General features: G+C 44.9%; 1 protein-coding gene across 33 annotated transcripts in view; it reads left to right on the forward strand.

Annotated features, from left to right (window-relative positions):
• The window catches only part of SORBS1 (sorbin and SH3 domain containing 1), a 205,724-nt gene that overhangs the window by 50,052 nt on the left and 130,548 nt on the right, over nucleotides 1-25,124 (forward strand). Inside the window, exon 3 of one of the 33 annotated variants that reach the window (XM_012723539.1) lies at nucleotides 18,798-18,899. The exons of the other annotated variants lie outside the window; for them this stretch is intronic. The gene's annotated coding sequence lies outside the window, so the exon portion shown is untranslated. The remainder of the gene's footprint in view (nucleotides 1-18,797; nucleotides 18,900-25,124) is intronic. 33 annotated transcript variants of the gene reach the window in all.

Raw genomic sequence — 25,124 nt, forward strand, 5'->3', positions numbered from 1 at the left:
CTGATCATCTCTTTAAGATGCTGAGTGATTGGGGCTGGAAAATGGTACCTTGAAAGTCTTCAGCCTATACAAGGTAATAAAGCTTGAAGAAGGGATGAGATCACTGAGGGAAAGAAAGGGGGATTAGAGGACCTGGTTAGAGAAGAGGAAATGCAAAGGGGGTATCTTTCAATACAAATTCCCACTAAGAAGTAAATGAAGACACAACTAATGAGGGTGAGGTGATTCCATGTGATGCAAATTATCAAATGAGATAAAGGGATATAAAAGCAGTATTAAAGCTTTATCTTATATAAAAATTTGGAAATACTGTGACTCCTCCAAGTTAAGAAAATTTGTTTTAGAGTTGTGTATTTTTAAATCTGATCAGCTGAATGAATTTTCAGCTGCATTTATGCAATTGGCACATGGCTGTGCCTTTGGCTGGCAAGGAGCAAAATCTAGCATCCTTTGCCAATAGCCTGCAACCTGCACTGTCCTTATGCACTAGAACTTCTACAAACCCTTTTGATGACTATTAAGTTGAACTCACTATGAATAGAATTCAGGGTGTTTTTGTTTTTGTTTTATCTACATCATACCATCGAAAAGCTCATTCAGTGATTCATTGAGTGAAAATCATGTCATTTTGCAATGAAAGCCATGATGAAATTCTATGAGTTCAAATAGCACCATAAATTAGGAAATATTTACAGTATCTTTAAAATACTGAGAATAAGAGCTACAAGATAAAAAGCAGTGACTATAAAATGATGGCTGTAGTAAATGTGTGTATTTCAGATATCACTGATGCAGTGGCCCTCTATTGTTATTGACTGATAAGAGAAAATCAGTCCTGCATCATACAGCTTGTGGGCTTTGGTATGAAATGGAGCCTGTTTGTGATGGCTTTATCCATTTCTCAGAAAGATTACCCTACTGAGCTTCTAGCATGTTCTCAACGGACTTCTTAGTTTTTTCCACTTTCAGGCTTCCTGGGGAGTTTTTTTTGGCTCTGTTAATCTGTAGCCCTCATAGACACCCTTCCTCCCCCCTGTCTCCAGCTATTTGCCCCAAGCTTGCCTGCCTCCCCTCAGGGACTCCCCACCCTACCCATCTCTGTCTCCCCTGGGGAGGCTCAGCTTAACTCTCCCAGAGACTTTTGAATATCCTAATGATTTTGTTCTTTGAAAAACACTTGTGTTTTTCCTCCTGCTTGTCTTTTCAGATCTTGTGTGGGATGACAAAAGACAGAGAAACCAGTATGGCTCTTGAGGCCAGTGTGACAGGGACATCCCCATGGGCGCTGTTTCCTAGCTTTTGGGCAGTAGGCAACCCTCACTTCATTTTTACACAAGTTCAAGACATTCCTAATCCAAGGACAATATTCTTCATGAGTGCTGACCTCTGGAAAATGAGTTCTGATGAGTGTTCTGTGTTCAATGGTTCATGGCAAAATGAAGGTTTCAGTGGGATGGTATCCACGGCAATTGACATCAACCCTGGTTTTCCTTGGTTTCCTAGTTTTCCTGATTTCCCTCACAGAATGAAACTTTTAAAAGATTAAAAAGAATGAAATTTAACTAGAAATTCATTGTAGGAGGCAGGATTTCTTCTTCCTGCTTCCTTCTTTGTGAGTCAGGAGTAAAAAAAAAAAAAAAAGGTGATGGCAGCTTCCTGTGCCCCTGACAGATAGGGCAGTGGGGGGTTGAAAGAATGGTAGTAGCAGCCTCAGGCTTAAAATAAAAGAAGTGGGTGCGGAGCAGGGCTTGTATGTGTGAAACATTTTTCTAGAGGAGACGAGAAGCCTTGTGACGTGTGTAGAGGTGTAGGCCTTGTCCCTGCATTGTTCTCTTGTGAGGATGTGTGAATTCTGGTTTGCTTCTGTCTCCATTTGTTACCTGTAGGCCCTCTGAGGCTTTTGACTTAGTAACCCCTGACTTAGCATTTCAGTTTAAAATCTTACATTGAAAAATGAGGGATTTTGAAATTCAGCAAAATACCATTTTGGTGTCCTTCCTTTTGAGTATTAGTTGTATTTTTTTTATTTTTTAAAGATTTATTTATTTATTCATACAGAACTGGGGTACAGGCCAGAGATGCGGAGGGTGAGAGGATTCACCAGAGGCAGAGTGGGGAGCAGAACAGGCAGGTCGACAAAGTACACTGCTGAGGGGAGCAGCGGGCGGGTCAGGAGAGGTCTGCGGCGCCATGTGGTCTCCTCCAGGGCAGGCGGGAATCGAACTCATGCGGAGGTGGCTTTAGCTTCCTAGTGCTGTGCTTTAACCAGCTGCGCCACCAGGGAGGGCCACAAAACCTTAGTTTTAAATGATAGGGAGAAAAATGGTTTGAGTAGTAAAGTAGTGAAACAAATATGTTTTTTTTTTCTTTAAACTGATTTGTGCATTTTCAAGTAAGAGGGGAAGGAAAGAAAGCAATAATAAAATTTTTTGTATTCTTTGCAAATATCAAATCATAATATTAGGTTTGAAACATATCATGTACCCTGCATAATGTAGTTTGCTCATAAAATTATACTATGTTGGGAACATTTATACAAATTTACTAATTATATTTGCTCTTAAATATTTCCACTTTTTTCTTTCAAATGGATCTGAACTACTGAACTTGAAGGAACTGGACATTTAGTCTGTTCCCCTTTTCACAATAAGCAGACAGAATAGGAAACTGGACAACAGAAATCCCTGCTGTTTTAATAAAACAGCTATCAGTGCTTTAGGCCGTGTGTCTCCCAGAGTATCTGGTGGACTGCAGGAAAGGAACTTCATGTCAAAACTCAAAACCATCAATCCAACCTGAAGCTTTAATAAGCATGTGAACTGAATTGAGATCATTCAGTTTTATGAGCTCTTGTGAGTAACAGCTTCTGTTTCTTTGAATACTGCCATTTTCCTTCTAAGCTCATCCTGGAAACTTCTGAAAGTTAAATGCTGGTGAGAGTGGAGACAGCATCTGAATACGTGTGCATTTTTAGCTTTTTGGGTCTGTGAAAGCTTATCGTTGACTCCTGCAGTGCTGGCCGGGAATGGGTGACTGGGGTCCTCGCCGTGGCCACCTGCAGGCCGCTTCAAGTCTAGAATGGCCTGGACATTGTCTACTTCTTAGAGAAAATGAGATCTTATTTGGGTTTTCCTCAAGCTCTAACGGTCTAGAAGTTTCTGCTTCAGTCACAGGTAGCTGAACTTGAACACAAACTCTGGAGTACTGACAGATAGCAAGTTCCGTGGGTCAGAGGGACCATATCTCAGTGGACAGGGCTTCCTCTCGTCTTCATTATTACTCATGGTTCCCTGTAATAAGCACCAAAGAAGAACTAAGTGTAATGAGTTTTGTACTCATGGGTTTGTGGCGTAACTGGCAGAGACTCTGTAGCTCTAAGTAGGCAGTGCAGAGGTGAAGCAGGCAGAAGGGCCTTGACCTTGTTGGCACTTCATGATTGATGCTCCCAGGCTGATAAGCTGCCTCACGGTCACTGGCAGGCCCACCATAACACTGGAATTTTGCAATCTCTTCCTGTAGTCTACAGTCCTGTTATTTCCCTGTGGGGAATCCAACACCAGTTTAGTACCTTCTCTTGGACATTGTGAGTCAAAATTGTTGACTATGAGAAATAAATGGCAGAAAGAGTGGCCTCAGCAGAGTAAATAATGTGCTGTAGAACACGGTGAACACCGGAGGGCCAGGGAGGCCAGGGGTGTTCACCTGGTGCTGTCGGCAGTCGCCTGGAGCCTGTGGCTTGTGCTTATTTTCATTGGCTGAGAACTTATCATGGCACACAGAGCACGGAAAAATAAATACGTCACGTGTACACAGTGCAGTACAGTGAATATGCACTATATATTAAACATACCGAGTGTATCTTTTTATGTTACATATGTTGCTTGTTTTGGGAAATTTATTTAAAAAATAAATGGCACTGAAATGACTCAGTGCTGCTTGGAATGGCTTTAAATGGACTGTGGATGCAAGAGCATAGTGGGCACCAGAGACCCGGTTGGCAAAGGTCTGGACATTGTCTTAGAGAAAGGCCCTTGGCAGAATTCTAGCTGCATTTTTGTTCACAAGCCTAAAGATACTGTGTATTTTGCAGTTCCTTGGATTGGCTCTTCAACATCAAATGGGTTGATTTGTTGGCTGGTTTACAGAGCCGACAGTTACAGAGTAGCTGGTGACCTTTACCTAATGCTGTTGGCACGTGCACTGCAGGCATAGGCTTCATCCCACTTAGGGGCACTTGTTTCAGAGCCCAGACATGTGCATGGGCAGCCGCCTGCTCTGGTGGATGTCTCTGGTTTCTGTTTCTTAATAGAGTCTCTTTACTTTCTTTTGTACTTGTGAGCAATGATAGCTACAGTTTGGCCTGAGCTATTTAGGAAGGAGCTGGGGACAGGTGGGCAGAAGGGTCACTGTGGGAGCTGCACTGGGACAGTCATTCCCAGGAACCAAGGAGGCGGGAATCATCTGAGCCTGAGTGGGGTGGCTGGGGTGGGGCTATGACTCTGAGAAAGATGGAAACTATTTGGAACAGCTGACAGGGGCTGGGCTCTAGCTGCTGAGGGAGAGCAGAAAGCAAGGCCTGCTGAGCCACCCAGGAGGCCGCAGGTGTAGTAGGTGTGGCCTGGCTGTGACTCGGGGACTAAAGGAGAGGAGGGAGGCCAGGATCCATGGTTGCTGAGCGGCTGGCCTGGCACTGGCATAAGCACCCCCGAGAGAGTGTCGGTGCAGGCATCTGATGGGGAGGTAAACAGGAGGAAAGGTGAGGGTCTGGAGCTGCAGAGCAGTAGTAGCTCTGGGCCTGGCTCGGAGGCCCTTTGTCTCAGCACTCCCCCAGGGTCTTGCCTCATTGGCATTCCTGCCTGCCTTTGCACTTATTATCCCTTTGCCCTGCCTTTCACCTGGTTATGGCATTCTCTAAGTGCTGGCCTGCTCATCACTCCTGGGAAGCTTTCTGATTGCTCTTTGCATGATCAGCCGACCTTTCACCCTGTCCACACATCTTTCCTGTTGGGCTCTGGAGACTTGTTTTCAGGCTGCTGCTATGTGTTGATCAGTAGATTCCTGAAGGGCAAGACCATTCAGGTCCCCAGCAGAGGCCCTGACATACAGACGGTGTTCGAGAAATGCTTGCTGGATGGAGGCAGCACTGCATTGCTGCAGAGTTAGTAACGTAGCAGAAAATTAGAATGGGCAGAAAACCCCAAGATCAGTTTCTGCAACTCTGTTATGTTAGTTCAAAGAACTGACACTCAGGAGAGCTTGCATGTCTGACCTGCTAGCACAGGGCCTTGCTCAGGGCAGAGCCAGGTCTCTAATCTACCTCCCCTGGACCCAAAGGCCACGTTCTTGCCACTGGACCACAACAATCTGTGGTGACGTCTGTGAGCACACGAAGAGGCAGCTCTAACTCTGCTCTGCCCGCTACAACCTCATGTCACCATCCAGTGTGCGTTATCTCATTTTTCTGGTAGAGAGGAAAGCTGTGTCCTGACAACAAGGCGCTTTTCCTCTGCAGACTGCCAGGGTTACAGCAGCTCTTACCTCACTGCTTCCTCTTCCCTTTCCGGGTTTGTCCTAGTTTATCTTTGGTTGGACTAAGCATCAGCAACTGTTTCTAAGTAAATAGAGAAATTGCGCATTCAGAGTTTGTGGTTTCAAACATTCAGTGCTTTTTGCTTTAGCCTGTCCCCTTCTGGCAGCTGTCACTGCTGCTGCAGTCTCCACATTGTCCTGATTTAGCTTGTGTTAAAGACGGGTGGTGCACAGTGGAAGTTTCCTTCTTGGAGCAAGCTGAAGAACCGAGGGAGCACAGACACAGGGAGGACTAAGGAGAGAGAAAGTGGATGTCTGTACCATCCTAGACCAGTTTTTTATACATAGAAAACAGTTGGATGTCTTCCAGACCCTTCCCTTGGTGACTGGGATATCGGGGGAAGTGTCTGGAAATGCCTGTTTGCATATTTTCCATCTACAAACCTTGTTTCTAAGCTGTTGGGCAATATTTGACATTCAGTGTATTGTCTTTAGGGCTTAAGTCTCAGTGTGACTAAAGGTGGGGTTCGGCTCGTTCTCCTGCCTGCTCTGCAGGAATGACAGTTTCGTGCACCTGGCTGCAGTTCACCATGGACCGCCTGAACTCACTCCCTGGCACTCTTGGTCCATGTACGTCAGGGTCAGTTTCAGGACTGGCCAGGTCACTCGCTGAGCACTGGGGTGCGACTGGTTCGGCCCTTTGGGCTCCTGTGTTAAGTTACAAGACCGTGCGTGTGGAGATCGCCCATTTTGAAGGCCAGGGTCTTCAGTCTCCATTCCTCCAGGGAGTTCTGCAGCAGCGCTCCCCCGCACCCCAAACGCAGCACTTCTGTGCCCCCTCACGTTTTTCAAACTAGATGATGTCCAGCATTCCCTTTAGCCCAGAAACCCCTTGGTTTTAAACATGCATAGTGATGTTAGTCTTTGGGGATTTCTGAAGCCACTTTGGACCTTCTTGGCGCTCAGCCATGTGGAAATCCGTTTATGATTCTCCCTGCGCTAGTCTTGAGTTCCAGGTATTGAGTTTGGAAGCCCATCAGCCAACGATTTAGATGACGTCAGGAGCATTTTGATTGCTATATTCTCTGCTTGGCATCTGCTCATTTCCTTCAGGGACAGCCTCTTCCTTGGAAAAAAATAACTCCAAAGCTACTGGTCTGCCCGATGAGCTAAGAAGGCACAAACACCAGGTGTTTCCAATCTGAGATCTTGTCAGTCACAGGTCACTGGGTGATAAGGGTGTCACCAAATTGAAGCTGCCCCTGACAGCCACATCCCAGCCCACCCACCTGGCAGTGGTCCTTGTGATGGCTAGTTTTAAGAATGGCAGTTTTGAGACAGAACCAGCTTGGACTAGAGCAGGTGTTGACAGAAGGTGTTTCTAATAGTCACTTAGAAACGATGACCTGGAGGTATATCCGGAATGGTGACTTCTCTTGAGCTCCAACCCTGCATTATCGTCCAGGTGTATGTGATTTTTCCGTATGGTGCCAGGGGACTGAAGTCATGAATGAGAACATTAAAAGGGGCTCACTGGGAGGCCCCAGAGTTGGGTTGAGATTCCACCCTGAAGCTCGCTGAGGAGTACTATAGGGGCCAGGATGCAGCAGAGACTTGACCTCTTCTTAGTAACCACTTCAGGTTCTTGAGTCATTGGAGCATGTGCTCGACTCAAATACAGTCCCCTCCCAGTTCCCCCAGCAGTGTGAGGACTACTTTTGTGTTTACTCTTAAATTTTATCTTGTCAGAGTTGATTCATCTTACAACCCGCAAAGAAGTTTTAAATCCAACATCTGTCATGTGGTGACCCTTCCCTATGAGTTACTGGTAGACACAGTTGGTGAGCAGAGTGTGCAGAATGGGTCTAAATCCACATGCCTGAGTTCAGTCACCTCTGTATGATAAATCTGCCTAACAGCTCATTTCTTTGATCATCTCCAGAATACCACGGAAGTCTCTTAAAGCCCAGTTTAAGTGAAGTGAAACTCAGCTGAACCACCTACAAACCTAATAAAGGGAATTAGTTAATTTGGTGTTCATTCCTAGTGAACCTGGACCAGTTCTTGGCAATCAACACTTTTTTCTTAGGTATTCATCTGCTTACTATCCCAGGCTAGATTTGTTTTGGACATTGGGACATTGATGGCCAAGCTTATTGGTGTAAACTTCTAGAACCTTCTGTTTGTTAATGATCTATTTCCTCATCTTTGATCATCATTCCTTTCTTTGAGGTTTCTAAAGCATTACTGGCAATGATTGATCTGGGGCAGCTGCTCATACTTTGGCTATCTTTGAGTGTGATTCATTTGAGCTTGAAAACCGGCTTGACTTTCAGTGGTGTGGCGCTCCTTCTGGCCCCACACCTGTCTTCTGCTTCAGTCACCTTTTACCAGAGTTGCTTTTCCCAGTGAGAAGAAAGTTCTTTCTAATGGAGGAAGTGGAAAACTGTACAGGAGAGAAACCGCCTCTTATCTCTACTGGCTGTGACACTACACCAGCTCCCACGACAGGCCTATTTGCTGCTCTTCCTGCTCTGGTCATAGCTCAAAAGAAAAAGAAAAATGACCGAAAACCTCCCTCAATGGCTATTCACATTTCTGACATATTTCAACTCATCCCAGACATTATTAACTTTCTGACTGTCTTTGGACCGATACAGACTATTGTCCTTTGTGCAGTTTGAACTGTGTTCTGTTCTCATGGACCCAGACATACAAATAGAGCATTCTGAGGCTAAGGGCAGCGCCTGCCTGGTTCAGGCCACCCCACCCTACTTGGACCACACACATTTTTCTCGAAGCGCAGATAACCTCTGATTCCTTGTTTGCCCTTCTGAGAACTTTGCTTCTCATTCTCATCATCATGGTGTCTCTAATTTTTTTAAAGATTTATTTATTTATGCATACAGAAATGGAGGACAAGCCAGAGGTGCAGGGGTTGTGGGAGGTTTCACCAGAGGCAGAATGGGGAGCAGAACAGGTAGATCGAGGAAGTACACTGCTGAGGGGAACAGTGGGAGGGTCAGGAGAGGTCTGCCGCCTCATGTGGTCACCTCCAGAGCCTGGGTTCGAACTCTCACTGAGGCAGCTGAGGCTAGCTTGCAGTGCTGTGTCCTTACCCATTGCGCCACCAGGGAGGGCAACGGTCACTCTAATTTTAAGTTGTGACTGACTCTCTGGGCTATAACCAGGTAGGGCTGAATTAGTGACAGGACAAGATTCAGTCATAATGACTGCCCAGAACTTTTCTTCCCATCCTGACTCCCTAAGAGACCAGTGCTGCAGACTCCCACCAGCGCTGGGCTGGGCTGGGCTGGGCTGGGTTGGGCTGGGCCTGGCCTGATTGCTTCCAGGGTCAAATTCTCTAGGAGCATCTGGTCCTCCCCCTAGGCAGAGGCACAGGACCCCAGCCGCCCAGCCCTTGAGTAGGAGAACCAAAAGAAGGGAACAGGCCAGGGATGGGCTAGCAGAGAGAATGGGCTGCCTGAGCCAGAAGCTGAATCTCTGACATCTACTTGGAAAAAAGGAGAAGAGGAGGAGGTTGGAAAGTCCTTCTACATTGACTCTGAGGACTCAGGGTGGGGGTTGGGAGGGACAGGCAGCTGGGCCATTCCACATTTCTGCAAGAATAGCTCAGTCCTGGGAGAATGCCCTCTCTGGGTCTCCCATCCTGTTTCAGGATGAGTACATCAAGGATCAGCTCTATCATAACACTGGGAAGCTCCTGGCATTTTCTCATTTTACACTTGCCAGGACCATGAAAGAAAACATCTTAACTCCATTATTACAAATTCAGGGTCACTAACACTCAAGCTAGGCTGAAATTTATCTCTTTACTATGGAAAAGGATTTACTGAGAAAAATCTCAGTGAGGGATGTTGATTTAGGGAAGCTTTTTAAAGGACCCGCTTTAGGAATGTACATTTGCATACAAACAATGAGCGTACTAATTAAAATGATTCTCACATAGTCATTTTAGCAGTGCAGGCCTGTGCTTGGCAACACTTGCATAGCGAAAGATAGTGCATTTGGGAATAATAAAATATTGCCCCTTCCATCCATCCAGCCAACTAAGACATATCCAGTCTTCTATTTGCAAGGGGAAGGGGGAGGCAGGTGAAGCATACCACCTAACACTTGCCCTGTGGGTGACCAGCTGGGCGGACATGAGCCAGCTGGGAAGGTTCCCGAACCTGAATGAGTTGGCCACCCTTGCTCAGGAGTTGAAAGGTTGGTGGGAACAGGGGAGGACCTCAGTGTACCACCTGTTGAGATAGGCCACACCTGCTCACAATTTTAAAAACTGCCAGCCTCTGCCCTGTTTGGCTTCCTCCCTTCCAGTTGAGAAGTCTAATTCCCTTTTGAAACTATCCCAACATTTAAGATATTCCTGTCATCGTCGTCTTGTTGATATTCTTGTTGGCATCAACTCTCACGGGACATCTGCTCGGTGTAGGGCCCCCAACTCGGCCCTGGGGAGCCTGGGTGGGGCTGATTTTACATTGAGGTGATAGGAAAGCCTTTCAGTTCCCAGAGAGCAACAATACCACCTTCTTAAAAAAATAGTGTTCTTAAAAATAGTGTTTTAGAGCAGACGAAGTGCTGAGTCAGTGTTTGTGGATGGAGGGTTCCTCACTTTGTGCTGAGCAGACCCGGGTCTACGGGGCTGGGGTCCATGGCCGGCTTCATCGCCTGGCCCCCACCAGCTGCTGCTTTAATATCTCAGCTCTCTCATGACTGAACCTCTGAGCTTCATTTCCTCATTTGTGGATTTGCGATTATTATGGGGATATTCATAATCAGTAACAATGATTATGATGATAGGCTTCGTAGTGCAGTGTGTGATTTCACAAACTGGCGTCAGACTGCCAAGTTCAACCCCCCACTTCCCAGTTATGTAAACCTGAGCCTCTCTGGGCCTAGTTTTCTTGTCTATGAAACAGGGACGGTAATAGTACCTATGTCAGAGAGTTGTTTAAAGTACGAATTGTCCAGCAGTTCAACCCTGTCATAGAGTGTTATATAAATGTTTGCTAAAATTTAAAAGCTAAAAAAATTTCTTGGAGAATGCCTACAAACTGACAGTAAGTGTTATGCCCTACCCTCCTGTCCTCCTGGGGAGAGGGGAAGAGATGGTAATGCATTAAAATAGTCGGCTGAAGGGAAGCTGGTTAGTAAAAATGGAAACTGGGAGCAGAACCCAGAATCTTCTTTTACGGTACCTGCCATAGAGAATAACAGGGGTACCTGCACACATCTGTCATGAACGTATGTGAAACATATTCAGTCTTTGGTATCTAAATATGGAAACAAAGGAATGGTGCCGTCCTCCCCTGCACACTCCTCACTCAGGTGTCCCCGGCCCCCCAGTTTGTACTGATAACTGATGCTGTCTGTGAGCAAGCGCATCATGCCTGTACCCCCTCTCATTCCTTAGGACTTCCTGGGGCTCCAGCTTAACTCCCTGCCTGGGTCTGCCTGCTTGAGTTGCCTGTGCTCTAGCTGGCCTCCCTCAGGGACCGTAAGCCTCTGCTGTGCTTACAAGCCTGATTTCAGAGCCCCTTGGAGGGCCAGGCCATTCAGGAGAGGCCCACTGGGAGTGGACACTCCCCTGCCCCCTGCCTTCATATTTGGTGACGCTCTTCCGTGTTTGTGAGAATTAATTATGAAAGCCAGCTATCAGGGAATGTAAAAATAGCTTTTAAAGACTTGCACTTGCCAAGTTCTTGTCAGGTAGGCAGATAATCTGTAGATAAAAACATTTCTGAATTTCTTCATAAATGTGGGCCCTTTAAAAAAAAAAGCCACACTTAAGGGGTTAAAATGTAAATATAATCCTATATGAGCAGTGAAAGGTGCTTCAGTACTTAAGTCCTATTCCAGCTCTGGAATTCAATTCCTTCCTGTTGCCAGCTGAACCTGGGACTGCTGTATTAGATGGAAATATATTCCTATCTTCAAACATGGACAACAGGACATTCTGTCCTCCAAATTTCAGTGTTTGAATTGGGTGTTGCAGGAAACTTGGCACCCTCTCATTCTTTTCAAAATAATAAACAGAGATGATGTTGCTTCAGGTTTCATCTGATGGGGCTTAGATGCTATTGCCTCATAAAGGCTGATTCATAGACAAATGGGAACTAATTATAGTAACTTAAAAATAATGCCCCCATTTAAATTTGGCAACGAGAGATGCCTTGCATGTTTTGTAGGACACGAGAGTCTCCGTTTCTTCAGTGGCGTGAAGGTGACATACCCATTGCTATTTTAGCCAAACAGTGGTTCTGCTGGATCGTTACCTGCCATCTTCATTTTTTTAGGGCTTTCCTAAAAACCATGTTGCAGAGAATTCTTTCCTGCTGTCTATTCACTGCATACTTAAGAAACTAGTATCTTAGTAGAAGAAAATGGGTGGCATCATCTTTTCTTCTTTTTTTTATTCTAAGTGTTTTGAAATCTGTGCTCCAAACATTACAGGAAGTTATTCATTTCTCTCTAAGAATGGAGAATTTGTTCTGATCACTTCGACTCTGCTTGCCCTCCCTGCTGCGATTTAGTTAGGAAACATTGCAGTATGGTTTTTCTTTTTCAAATAGTTCTCCTATCATTGAGTTTGCTTTAAATATATAGGTGTTATAGAACCATGGTCAGAATTTTTAAAATTAGAAAAAAGTTTACAATGAAAAAGCAATCTTCCACCTCTCCCTTATCCAGGTGTCCAGTTCTTGCTTCTGAAGCAGTCTTGGGCTCCCACTTTTCTCGGCATTGATAAATACGTGTGCATGTACATTTTCCCTATGCAATGACGCCGTGCCAGCCACAGCATTGGCACCTGGCTTTTCTATTTAACCATAGTCTTAGAAATCTTCTCCACCTATTTTGAGCTGCCTCCCAGTCTCAAATAGCTAGAATTTGCTCCATTGACTGAATGTGTCATAGCATTCGCCTGTGCATTTGGACCATTTTCATCTTTGCCACCAAAATGGTTTGATGACAGTCTTGTCCATCTGCCACAGGACAGCTCTTCTGTCTCAGCAGTTACAGACGTGGGCTCTGGAGCCTAAAGACATATGTTGAAGTTCTAGTTTTCCATTCATTATTGAACGGTATGGTCAGTTTTCTCATTTCTAGAAGTCTCTATGTAGAATAGTGGTTATCCTCAGAGGTAAAAGGTGATGAGCAGTATACAAGCCTATAGAAAGCTGATAGAACAATGGTAGGCAAGTAGATTGGCTTGTAATTACTCATACTAACATTTTGTCTGATGTGAAACACTTGAATTCCAAGTTAGTCTTTTCTCTATGTTTTTGAACCAATCTCAGTGGCTTTTAGAAGCCATGCTCCAGGTTTTGAGTCTGCGAGTTATTTCTCATAAATTCACTGAAATGCCACATTCTTCTCCCCTCTCCCCCCCACTTCTCTGTTGTTTTGTGTAACATCCTGGAGAAAAGGGAAAAAGGAAGATGGTGTTTCAGATCCCTGTCCCCCCTTCAAAGGTGTAATATGTATTAACAGCAGTGATAACTTTTTAAACAAATGGTTCAAATGGTTCCCCCCACACACACACATAACTAATTTAGAGCCTTATGCTACTTAGATATTTTACATTTAGACAAATACATAGCTACAGTGTATGTATGTTGTACATGACTCAGATTTATTTAATGATTTCATCGTGTTTTAAATCATAAGCCTTTGGAAAAGACGGGAGAATGTAACCCGACCTTGATTTAGCTGATTTTGGTGGGAGTGACAGGGTCTTCGCCTCTCTTCTTCGAGTCTCCTGTAAGTTCAGGAGATGAACTCACATCACCTAAGTTCACCACTTTTGGATTCAGACAATGCAGAGTTAGAAGCCTTGTGTTGGTGTTTGCTAGTGTTCGACCATGGGTGATTCACTGCGCTTCCCGGGCCTTGGTGTCCACGTGCAGGAAGACGTTGTTCCATCTCCATGGACTGGTTGAGACTGACAGGGTGCGGCTGGGGGGAACCCTGACATACAGTAGGTGCTCTTGTACCCTCAGTTCTCCTGTGTCCCTCTTCCTCTGATAACCTCCCTCGAAGGGCCTACGCTCTTTGCCTCTGCTTGCCTCCTGGCCTATCCTGTGAGTTACCAGTGTATGCTGTCTTTGTCTTATCCAGGAGGGCAGTTTTCATCTGTCATCCTACCTCATGTTATCTAAATGTCAGGTGAAGGCCTGCAAGTAAGCGGAAGAGGTAGGCTGGTGTGAGGGACTAGAGGTGACTTGCTGAGGTACTGAGCCGAGAGGGCCCGCAGGGACGGCAGCAAGACACTTGCTAGCTCCTCTGAAGCACTTATTTGGAGAGGAGCTATTCTAGTTTGCATTAAGTGTTCTGCTGTGAATTTTTGAAATAACAGTCATACCCATATTCAAATGTAAGAACCAGCCACTCTCCAAAGACAGGCAGGCCAGGTCCCTACCAGCTCCAAAAGGCTGTGATTCTACAAACAGATACTTAGATAGTGGGAGTCATTGTTGCCACTTGAAATGCTCTTCCCAATTCCCACCACTCTCACACTCCCTCTCAAATGGTTTTATCTTCTGTTGCGGTAATGTTGGTTAACAACATTGTGCGTGCTTCAGGAATGTGGGTTCACACCTCCTCAGATGTATGTTGCCACACCACACCCCTGTTCTTCTCTTTCCTTCTCAGGCTTCCCAACCCTTTAAGATCCAGCCCGATTCCCACTGTCCAGTTTTGTAGTTCCCTGACCATGGGCTGTAGGCCTGGCCATCAGGTAAAGCTTGTGCGTTGAACTTTTAGTTGTTCACCCTGTTGTCTTTAGGTGTTTTTCCACATCAAGGCCTTGGATTCCTGCTAGGGTTTTTCTTTCTTTTTTTTTTTTTAAGTCTCCACTCTCCAGCCGCTGTACCACCACTGGCAGAGGTTATGCAGCAGCTCGCAAAGAGGCTTCCTGGGGCCTAACAGACCTGCACCCTGAACCACTGAGTTAGAATACCTGGGGCCAGGATTCACTCTGCTCCTGAGCCAGCCCTGCTGTGGGCTGAGGTTAGAGGACCTCTGCACTGGAGAAGAGGGGATGGGGCAAGGACTGCGGGCCCTGGCTTTGAAACCAGCACTGCCATGTACTAAACCATCTTGGGAAAGTGAGTTCTTCTCTTTCTTCCTGCACCCCCATCCAGGGTTATGTTTTGGAAGTCTGACTGCTAGGATAAGTCGGACTGGGTTCTTGCAGGTGAGGACAGGCCAAAATCATTTAGTGGAATGCTGCTATGATGAATTTCCAGAGGATTCTCTGTGGTATGACTGGTCTGGTACCTAAATGTGTCGCTGAAGACTAGCATTGCCATGGAAAGATGCGGCAAACTTGTTAAACTCAAGAACACCGTTTCTGCTGTGCACCTGCTACCTTCTCAGCAGGGGGTCTGTGGAACTCATTTTGGAGAAGCTGGCTGCTGATCTGTGAGGATCCTTAAGATTTTATGACCCTGAAAGTCCAGGAGAAATTCGGAAACTTTAAGTGCAGGGTAAATCAGACACGGTGCCAAAAATTCATAATTTGGGTAGCGAACTTATACAACTTGAACCTTGAAATGATATGGAAGTAACTATGCACTGAGGAGTAAAGGTTTATATTTTTAGAGCAGCAAGTTTTTCTTAGGTAGGAAAACCATATATTAGGGAAGATGAGGAAAAGAAAATGTCACTTATTGAGCATGTTGGAATCCTGACAGTAAATGCCTGGCACATTCGAATCAGGTAATTTAAGGAGATTTAAATGAAGGAACTATTTATAAAAGATGTAGGCGGGGTTTGGGAAGAGCAATAATGGTTGACGCAGAGCTTGTAATTCTCTATATATGTGAAGTTTTGCATGTATCACATTCAGTTCCCATAATAACTTCAAAGGTAGATTTTATTACTTCATACTTTGTGGAAAAGGAAGTTGAAGTGCAGAGTGGAAAAGCACTTTCCCCATAGACAGTAGCTGGGACACTAGGGCCAAATCTCAGCTCTGTTGCCAATCGGCAACCCCCCACTTTAACCACATATTTCTTTTTTTTTTTTTAAGATTTATTTAATGCATACAGGAATTGGGGTACAGGCTGGAGGTGTGGGGGATGGTGAGAGGGATTCACCAGAGATGGAGTGGGGAGCAGAACAGGCAGATCGACTGAAATACACTGCTGAGGGGAGCAGCAGGAGAGATAGGAAATGTCAGCTGTGCCATGTGGGTCAGCTCCCTGGCCGGGGATCCAACTCCTGCTGTAGTGACTGCCTATAGCTTCATGTGCTGAGACTTTGCACTTTGTGCTACCAGGGAGGCCCCTTCACCATGAGTTTCTTTAGGTGGAACCTCCCTGCTTCAGCCCTTCTCTATGCGTTCTTGAAACTCCTGTTCTGAACTAGTTCTATTGTTCTGGCAGTCAGCAGACAGGAGAAATTTAGGCAGATAGATAAATTACCAATAAAAGTGTACAGATTCCCTATATGAAGAAGAGATAAAGGTGATAAACACACAGTTGCCATGTCCAGGTGGATTGGAGATCCACCCCATCTTTTTTGAGGACATAGGTGCCCTTGAAAGAGGTAGTTTATCTGAGCCCTCATATGTAGGGGCTGGGAAGAGAAAGAGAAAACAATTTTCAGACATATGCACAGCTTGGAAAGGCTTAGCTGTGCAATAGAATGAAAGGGTGCCCTCTTCATGGTGCCTCAGTCGAAAAGAAATGGTGCTGGTGGTAGAAGGGAGGAGAGCAGGCATCTGGCAAAAGAGGTTATGGCAGGATCTGAGGGTGCCTCAGATTCTAGGTTGGTTGGTTTTTTTATTTGGGCCATATGGATCCAGTAAAGTCTCTCTATTCTAACACCTTTTTAAGGAGATGATAATAGTAGATTTTTTTCTAAAGAACTCATCATACTTCCTCTAGGAAGTTGCAAAGTACAATACTTAATTTCACTTATGCCTCAAAAAAAAAAGTAAACTAAAGGTAATGTTTCTGAAGAGGTTACTCACCACATGTCACATTGAATTTGAGTTCGTTTCTAATGCTCAGACTATATCTTCTGACCAGGTCCTCTTTATTTCTGAAAACAAAACACCCCAGAAATGTTGTGCACAAGACAGGCCTTTACAAACATCTGGCAAAAATAACAAGTCACTTGGAAAGCTTGATTCTCAGATACGACCCCCTCCTCTTTATTAGCGGGGTGTCACTGGAGTAAACCTTTATTTCCTGTTGCTTCCACACAGTGGTCCTTTAACGGAAATATTTAGCATGTTTCCTCAGGCAGCGGGGAACCTTGAAGGGCAAACAGAGTGCTCAGGCCCCAGCCAGGAACAGAGGTGCAGGCTTGTCCCAAGAGCGCCCCGTGGGCATGGAAAGCTGGCCTGCCCCAGTAAGCTTTGAAGCCTGGCCAGATCCCTGCCCCAAACTGCTGAAAACTTCAGCTGTCCCCCAGGCAGGAGCAAGGCCCAAACCTGCCACACCTCCAGTGCTTTTTGCAAGGGAGGTGTTTTAAAATAATCTTAAATATCAGACGTTTTTTTTTTTCACAGCATGCTTCAGACATCTCATAAATTATTCTGCAGTAAATCATGAACTCCAAATCCTCCTTTTTTCTAACCCAGGATTCACTATGAAAGAGATCATTTCCTTGGACGACCCAAACCTGAGGTTGCCAGCAGTGACCCAAGGCTTAGACCCTACTGCTGTATTAGATTGAATATGCCAATATTTGATTAACAATATTCAAGTTAAGAAAGGCAGTTTGATATATTCAATCTGATAACATTATAGAATAGAAAGTATAGGAGCTTGAGTTTAGTGTTTTTTGACTTCAAAATATATCTAGAAAGTTAATTTTAAAAATTTACAATACTTTTTTGGTATTTTCTTCTTACGAAAATGGATAATTGGAGATTTTGACCATAGAGCCTGCATTGCTCTGCACCCTATGTCTGTGGTCATGCTGGCGCCACATGGTGGCCTTGTGTCCACAAGTGGCACATCTACAATTGTTGGCATGACGATTCGATGTGTACTGGCTTCTGGCCGTGAGACTGTGAGTCAGTCTCGCCTTTATGGTTTTCCAGTGTGGTACCTTACGTTTATTTTTACTGGTAATGCTTATGGTTAGACTTACCTGCTTACTAGTTTCTGGAAAGGTGGAGTTTAGGGAGAAGTTTGCATTGTTTATGGGTACATAGAAATAAGTTGAGTTGGGTCTGGCCTCGTAAGTTTGGGAGATTTGGCACAAATGCAGAATTGTGGTCACTGATGCCCAGAGCGATAGTCTGTAGGTACCTGTTGGCTTCTTGATATGTCTCAGTCTTTAGAAACTGGGCCTGGTAGATAATCAGTGTCTTCACCTTTTCAGGCTGCTAACAAATGGGTAGCTTGTGAGCAAGGTATTTCCCACAGTCGGGGAGGTGTGGCCAGCTTGTGGTGAGCTGAGGTCCCTTCCTGGCTGGCCGACTTCTTACCACATCCCTGTGTGTTAGAATGGGGTGGGCTCTTTATGTGGCTTTTTTCTTTTCTTCTTCTTTCTTTTAGTGAGGACATTAATCCCATTCATGAATGCTCTGGACATTGGGTTTTCAGCATATGAATTTTGAAGGGACACATTAACCACAGCAACCAGTATATTTCATTATCCAGAACTTCCCATCATTTTTTTTTCATATAGAAAGTGTCTAGAACAACTTTTCATAGGGTATATTTTCTAGTAACACTTGCCTTTTTTTTTTTTTTTAAAGATTTATTTGTACATACAGAACTGGGGTACAGGCCAGAGGCTCAGGGGCAGCGAGAGGCTTCACCAGAGACAGAGTGGGGAACAGAACAGGCAGATAGAAGAAGTACACTGCCAAGGGGAGCAGCGGGCGGGTCAGGAGAGGTCTGCCACGCCATGTGGGTCACCTCCGGGGCAGGTGGGGATCGAACTCATGCGGAAGTGGCTTAAGCTTCTTAGTGCTGTGCTTTAACCCGCTGCGCCACCAGGGAGGGCCCACACTTGCCTTTTTATGTACAGTCAAATGAGCAAAATATTTTTTGCCCTTTGGTACACTCAAGGCTCAGCTAAAAATTGAGAGAACATTTTCAGTGGATAAAGACTTTTGCTCTCTTTGAAAAATGACATAGTAGCTGTAACCTTCTCCTTTACCATTGAGTCTGTAGAAAGGCAAAGTCATTTAGCTGTGTCTTGACCTGGGACAACACCTTTTGTGGGGGAAATGGCACTGGACTGGGAGTGAAAAGCTCTTGTTTATTCCTGTCCAGGTCACTCGCTCACGGACTGCGGGGAACTTTTCCTTGGGGGTGGAGGTTCTGGACAGTTTTCTCATCTATCCAGTGAAGGTGTCAAACCAGATCATTTCTAAGGTATTTCTACAACAAAATACACTGACACTGGTCTTTACTGAATGTGCTCCCCTGCCTAAGATATTGAGCTAGTTTAAAGAATGTGTAAGGGTCTCTTGCTTCTGGGAGTTTTTGAAGGTCTCTCTAGGTAGATAAAACAAAGCCAAAAAACTATTGACCATCCTGCAAAAGTACAACACTGCAAAGCTCAGAAAGAGACAGAATGCAGAGTATGTAGCTCCTCAGAGAATTCCCCCAGGTTATGGAAGAGCCAGCGATGCGGGAGCTGTCAGAGAATGGGACAAAGCGCATCCCTGTCGCAGTGCCTTGGTCCTGAGGAGCAGCTGTCATTCCGGGTGCTTATATCCTTCCTGACGGTGCCAGCTGTTTCTAGGGTCTTTGCCTTCATATTGCCCCAACCAAGCCTCAGAGTAGCCTCCTGAGAGGAACGCTGTGATTATATGTTCTACAGATGAAGAAATCAATGAGACATAGCTGGCGTGTGAAGGAGCTCATATTTGAATTTAAGGGGGAGGACAGGGGAAGAAGCAGCAGGCCACTCTCATTAAACAGAACGCAAGAACTTGCCAAGGACTGGGACTGTAGATGGAATAAGGGGACATTCATGGCTACCTATGCAGGGCCATTTCCTTTGGGGTCTCTCACCTTGATTACCTGCCACTGCCTGGCCAGGCCCTGGGCAATCACAGCCTCTCGGTCAAGATTCTAGCCAGGGCTGGGCCAACAAACCTCCCCCAAGCTCTCCTCCAGCAGTCCTGCCAGTGCTAAAAAGAGCCGTGTGTTTACTGGAACCTGGGATATCTGTGCCACTTGAGTTGACAGGAGCCAAGTGAAGGGAGTAAACAGAGCTGGACTCAAAGGGCCACTTGGAGTTGGAGGGTGACCTCCATCGCATAACTGTGAAAAGGTTTTTAAAACCTGTTTTCAAAATTCCAAAACTCAGTTTTACTTTCAACTGCTGTTTTCGTTTTAATGCCTCTATTTGCAGAGCCAAACAATTCTAGTGTTTTGAATCTGTGCTGTGGAAGGCTCAGAGTGAAAATGTGCAGCACCCTTAACTAGTTCTCAGCTCATCTCATGGTCCAAAGGAGTCACTTGTGTCTGCTCAGGGACCTCCGTCCAAGTTTCTGTTCTCTGTCACTCTCCACAGCCAGCAACGGATGCCCACAGGTGTCATGTGGCTTTTAAAAACCAAGCGTGGTCTTGCTTGCTAGAAGCACCCTCCAAGCCAAGGATGGCACGCCCCTCGAGGGCCATGCGAGTGGTCATCCTCACTGCCTTGCACTCTGCATGTGGCACACGCACACACTTCCTAACGCCTGAGGCTCCAGAAGCGTTTGGTGAGGACATTCCTGAGTCACCCAAAAAGCTAATGCAGTGCCAAGGTGATTTAGAAATGAGCCCCTGCTGGAAGGAAGGGAAACATGAGGCAACAATGTGAGCTGCCCGTCTGTAGTTTGAGGTAGCTGAGCTCGGGACTTGGGGTCAGATGGGTGGCTTTGAAATCACAGTGCTGTCACTAGCTGCCCATGTGACCCAGAGCAGATTCTCACCACTGCCACCTCTCTGGCAGTAGATGCACCAGGAGGTTATTAGGATGAAGTGAGCTGTTTTATGTAGTGTGCTGAACACTGTGCCTGTACCTGAAAGGGAGGATTTGGGTAGGAACAATGGATTTTTTTTCCCCAGTAGTAAATAAAATGCATTAGTTTTTGTCTGCCCTTCAAAACAGGTAGGAAGCAAAACTTAGGTTATGTGCATGTTACAGAGTGACCGAATCCCGAATACTTAATAATTACCTGGACCACAGGCAAGGTCAGGGTTCTGAGGGACGCCATGTTTGCAGCATTCTGGTCTTATGGGTGAAGAGGCTTTCTTAGGGTGGTGACTGTGACTTTCAAATGTTTTGTTCTGTGATTGTATTTCTTTTATTAAAAAAAACACAAAAACCTTAAAAACTACACTCTTGGGATGAAGAGGTTCTTTTAAAAAAAGTTTTAATACTTGAACATCCACTTTGAATTTTTGGCTTTATTGCCTTCCTTTCCCATTGTTTTCTACAGGAAATTTATTTTCTGTTGCTGAATAAAATAATAATAATAATTGTAACACTGAAAAGTGGGTTTAAGAGTTTCATACAGAATGAAAACTTTAGGATAAAATAATATAACAGATTATTCATATTCAGAGTCTGCCTGGTTAAAAAAATAAACATATACTCTTTAGAGGACATCAACTGATGTGTCAAAATGTATCTAGTTTTTAGATTCTAGTCATGTATGGATTATGATATGAAATATTCCTAGAATGTTGGGTCCGTTTGAATTCTTTGCTTTCTCAAGCTTCTAGTTTAGAAATATCCAAGCCAATGGATGGGCATGCTCCAGTAAACTTCTCCTTTGAAAGCCCTGTGCCAGACTGTGTGCAGATGGGCACAGTCATGCCTGTCAGACCCTGCCAACGGAGTGGAGTTCGCACATTGTTATATTCACTGTGAATATTTTGAAGGGGAAAACTGTCTCCCTGGTTAAATGAAATTCTGACACAATCAGTGTAAATTATAAATGGTATCTAAGATGATGCAACACCTTTACAATAGTTTTTAGCTTTGCCTGAAGGCTTGGGATTGAACTATGGGCATTAGGAGCTCGGTGCTGCAGTAACTTGCGAGTGTTGGCCAGTGCTCTTTGCGTCTGGCCTGGCATCGTAGCTGCCAGAAAAGCCCACCAGGGTGCCCTGGAACTTAATATATCTGGCTGGAGCCTGAAATCTGCATTTTAGGCAAGTACCTTCCCAGTTGATCACTGTGTGTTAGCTTTGGAGACTTGTTCCAAGGGCAACATGTTGCAAAGATTATTTTGTTACCTGAATTGAAAATATTTTGAAATCTAGAGAATTCAAATTTTTCATGGAAACAGAAGTACAAGTTAAAAATTTAGTTGAAAGGGCACAAGTGAGTAATTTAGAAAACAATCCTGTTTTTCTAAATTCTCATCAGCATTGACTGAAAGCAGCATTGCTAGTAGTACTTTAATATACTTTCTCAATATTCTTTTTTTAAAAAAAAAAAGATTTATTTGTGCCTGCAGAACTGGGGTACAGGCCAGAGATACAGGGGTGGTGAGAGGCTTCACCAGAGACAGAGTGGGGAGCAGAACAGGCAGATAGACGAAGTACACTGCTGAGGGGAGCAGCAGGCAGGTCAGGAGAGGTCTGCCACGCCATGTGGGTCACCTCTGGGGCGGACTGGGATGAAACTCATGTGGAAGTGGCTTTAGCTTCTTTAGCTGTGCTTTAACCAGCTGCGCCACCAGGGAGGGCCCACTTTCTCAATATGCTTAAGGGAAACATAACACTTAACATTTGAGAGAATCATTGATTAGCACATTGTGAATTTATATGACAGTGAACTTGGAGGAAATTACTGACTTTGGAGAAACAAAGGATGAATAGAGACCAATTGTTAGCACCTACTAAGTCTTAAAACCAACCTTTAATTCAACAGATTAATTCATTTCAGGTAAAAGACAACAGCCAGTTCTACAGAAAAAAATAATGTTGGCTTTATTAGGGTTTCCAATCACGTAGTTACTTGGCAGCAGCATTCTTGACTTTTTAAAGCGATGAAATCAAAGCCAAAGAGAGGTTCATTTATGTCTCCCAAACTGTATCACAGATACCTTTATCTTCAAGGAGCAGAAAGATCAGGGCACAAGAGAAACAGCCACTCTGATTATCTTAAAAGTTTTTTGATTTTCAAAATAATTTCACATTAGCTATATTTCAATATAATTTCTGAATGTTATTTGTCTAGGTTTCGGTGACAGGAAAAAAAAATAAATGAGGTGTTAAAGAACGCTTTTTAACCTTAACTGCTTCATGAAGCACTTTTTATATACTTACACAGATGTAATTTCAGTCATTCTTGTAGAGGATTGATCTCTTTTCCCCATTAAAATGTGGTCTGGGTAGGAAAATACTGGCCTCCTCACCTGTACCTGCCTTCACCTGCTTCCCTCCTGACGGCAGTGGGGCTGAGGGGCTTGGAATGAGGACCCAGTGCCTTCCTGCAAAGTCCCCTTTGCTTCCTGCCAGGACAGAGCAGGTCTCCTCGCCCGCCTCATGCTTTCCTGAAGCCTGCCTTCTCTCTCTGATCTCCCATGAACCAGACACTCAGCTCATTTTTTTCACTAGGAATTTCCAGAGCCGTGTTGGGTCACCCTTTTCCTTTCCCGGCAGCTGGTTTCACTCTGAATTTAATGAGAAGGCTGAGCTGAGTGGCCAGAGAAGGGTTTCCCCAGCTGGCACCCCATTGGAAGGACTGCTGCTTGTCAGTGTTAGATGAGTGAGTGCTGACCGCTGGGAGGCTCCAAAAAAGGGCCTTTCTAGCCCCTTCTCTGGTCAGTGTCTGGGGCACATTCCTGAACCCATCTGCTCTTCCCTCCCTTCTCTTTGGATGTGGGTGTTAACTGGTAATGAAATAGGAATGAGAGCGTTTAAAATCACACGTGTATCTGTAACTGCTGGAGTCCTGGAATTTTCTGTCTCCATTCGCTGGCAGGGTGCCACAGGCGAGCCCAAGAGTGTTGGGAAACTGTGTGGTCGTCCAGATCTCTTGCCTGCCAGGACCCCGATACACCTGATTCCCCACACTGACATTCACCGGACAGCTTCTAGAACTGGTGATGCCAGCCCTCGGGAATTTGAAATGCTGCCCTACATGCTGAGAGTTCAAGTATTTTTCACTTATGTTTTTAAGATTTGTAAAGTTGTAATTTAAGTTTGAGATTTTTGCAGAAGGAAAAAACTTACTTTTGCACTTTTATTATCAAACAGATAGAAAGTCTATAATTGTATGCTTCTTAAACTGGATTTCCTCCAGAAGTGAAATCTTATCCACTGAACCTCACAAATGCCACAGCTCCCTTGGAGGAGATTGAAAGGTTTTCGTCGCATGCATATTAACAGCAGGGTGACCCTGAATGGGACCTTTCCCCTTTCCTATCATCTTCTTAAAATGCCCTGTTAGATTTGTGGTGATGTGAAGTCCACATATGGAAGACTGGTTGTGACAGTAAATAGAAAGAACCACTTAGAAGTTCTTGACATTTGCTGAACTTCTTTGAATGAATTTATGGGTGCACAGGTGCCACTTGCCCTCATCTCTGCTTTAAAGAAGGGAGAGAGAAAAAGAGAGAGAAAGAAAATAAAAAAAAAAAAAGAAAGAAGGGAGAGAGCCATTTATCCCCCAAATTTGTACTTACTTTTCTACTGCTTTTTTTCCTTCTAGAGGAGAGAGAACCACCTTGGAATTTCCAGAAGCAATTTAGAATAATGTTAGTGCCTTTGTAACTTACAACTTCATGAGATCACAGATGCTTGTTTTCAGGGAGCTTAGCTTGCAGGTAACATAGCAGGCCCACAGACGTTGGCACCTCGGCTCCCCTTCTTGTCCTGTTGGAAGGGCCAGGCAGGGCTGAAGTGGCAGGGTCCTGGTGTGTGCCCGGATGCTGCACACACCCAGTGGGTTGGTCAGGATTTTTTTTTTTTAAGATTTATTTATTTGTGCATACAGAACTGGGGTGCGGGCCAGAGGCTCAGGGGCGGTGAGAGGCTTCACCAGAGATAGTGGGGAGCAGAACAGGCAGATCGGCGAAGTACACTGCTGAGGGGAGCAGCGGGCGGGTCAGGAGAGGTCTGCCACGCCATGTGGTCACCTCTGGGGCAGGCGGGGATCGAACTCATGCGGAAGTGGCTTTAGCTTCTCAGTGTTGTGCTTTAACCCGCTGCGCCACCAGGGAGGGCCCTGGTCAGGATTTTGAGGCTCATTACATGTGAACATTGTGATCCTTCCTAGCTATGATGTTATGAGTCCTCCTTAAAGACAGCCCAGATCCCAGATTTCATTTCTTTTCCTTTGAATTACCCACCCTTTTTGCAGATGCCAAGTGCACTTCTATTCTGCAACCTGAAAAATTCTGCACAAATTCTTGGTGCTGAGTAGGGTTGCCACAGTTTTTGTATTCTGTCCAAAGCAATAACACCTTCATTCCTGGCAGTGCCCTCACCTCCTTCAAACAAAATGCCAGTAAACAGTTATAGTAAAACAGTAAAACTGGCTAGAGCTTCTTAATAACCAGAATTTCTACCCACCTCCCACTCCCTCATTTTGCAATTAGAATGAGACAAATGGGAAATAAGCCACTTATGTCAATATGGGACTGT

This window comes from Condylura cristata, unplaced genomic scaffold (genome assembly GCF_000260355.1).
Source record: "Condylura cristata isolate star-nosed mole 26May11 unplaced genomic scaffold, ConCri1.0 scaffold00011, whole genome shotgun sequence".
Lineage (NCBI taxonomy): Eukaryota > Metazoa > Chordata > Mammalia > Eulipotyphla > Talpidae > Condylura > Condylura cristata.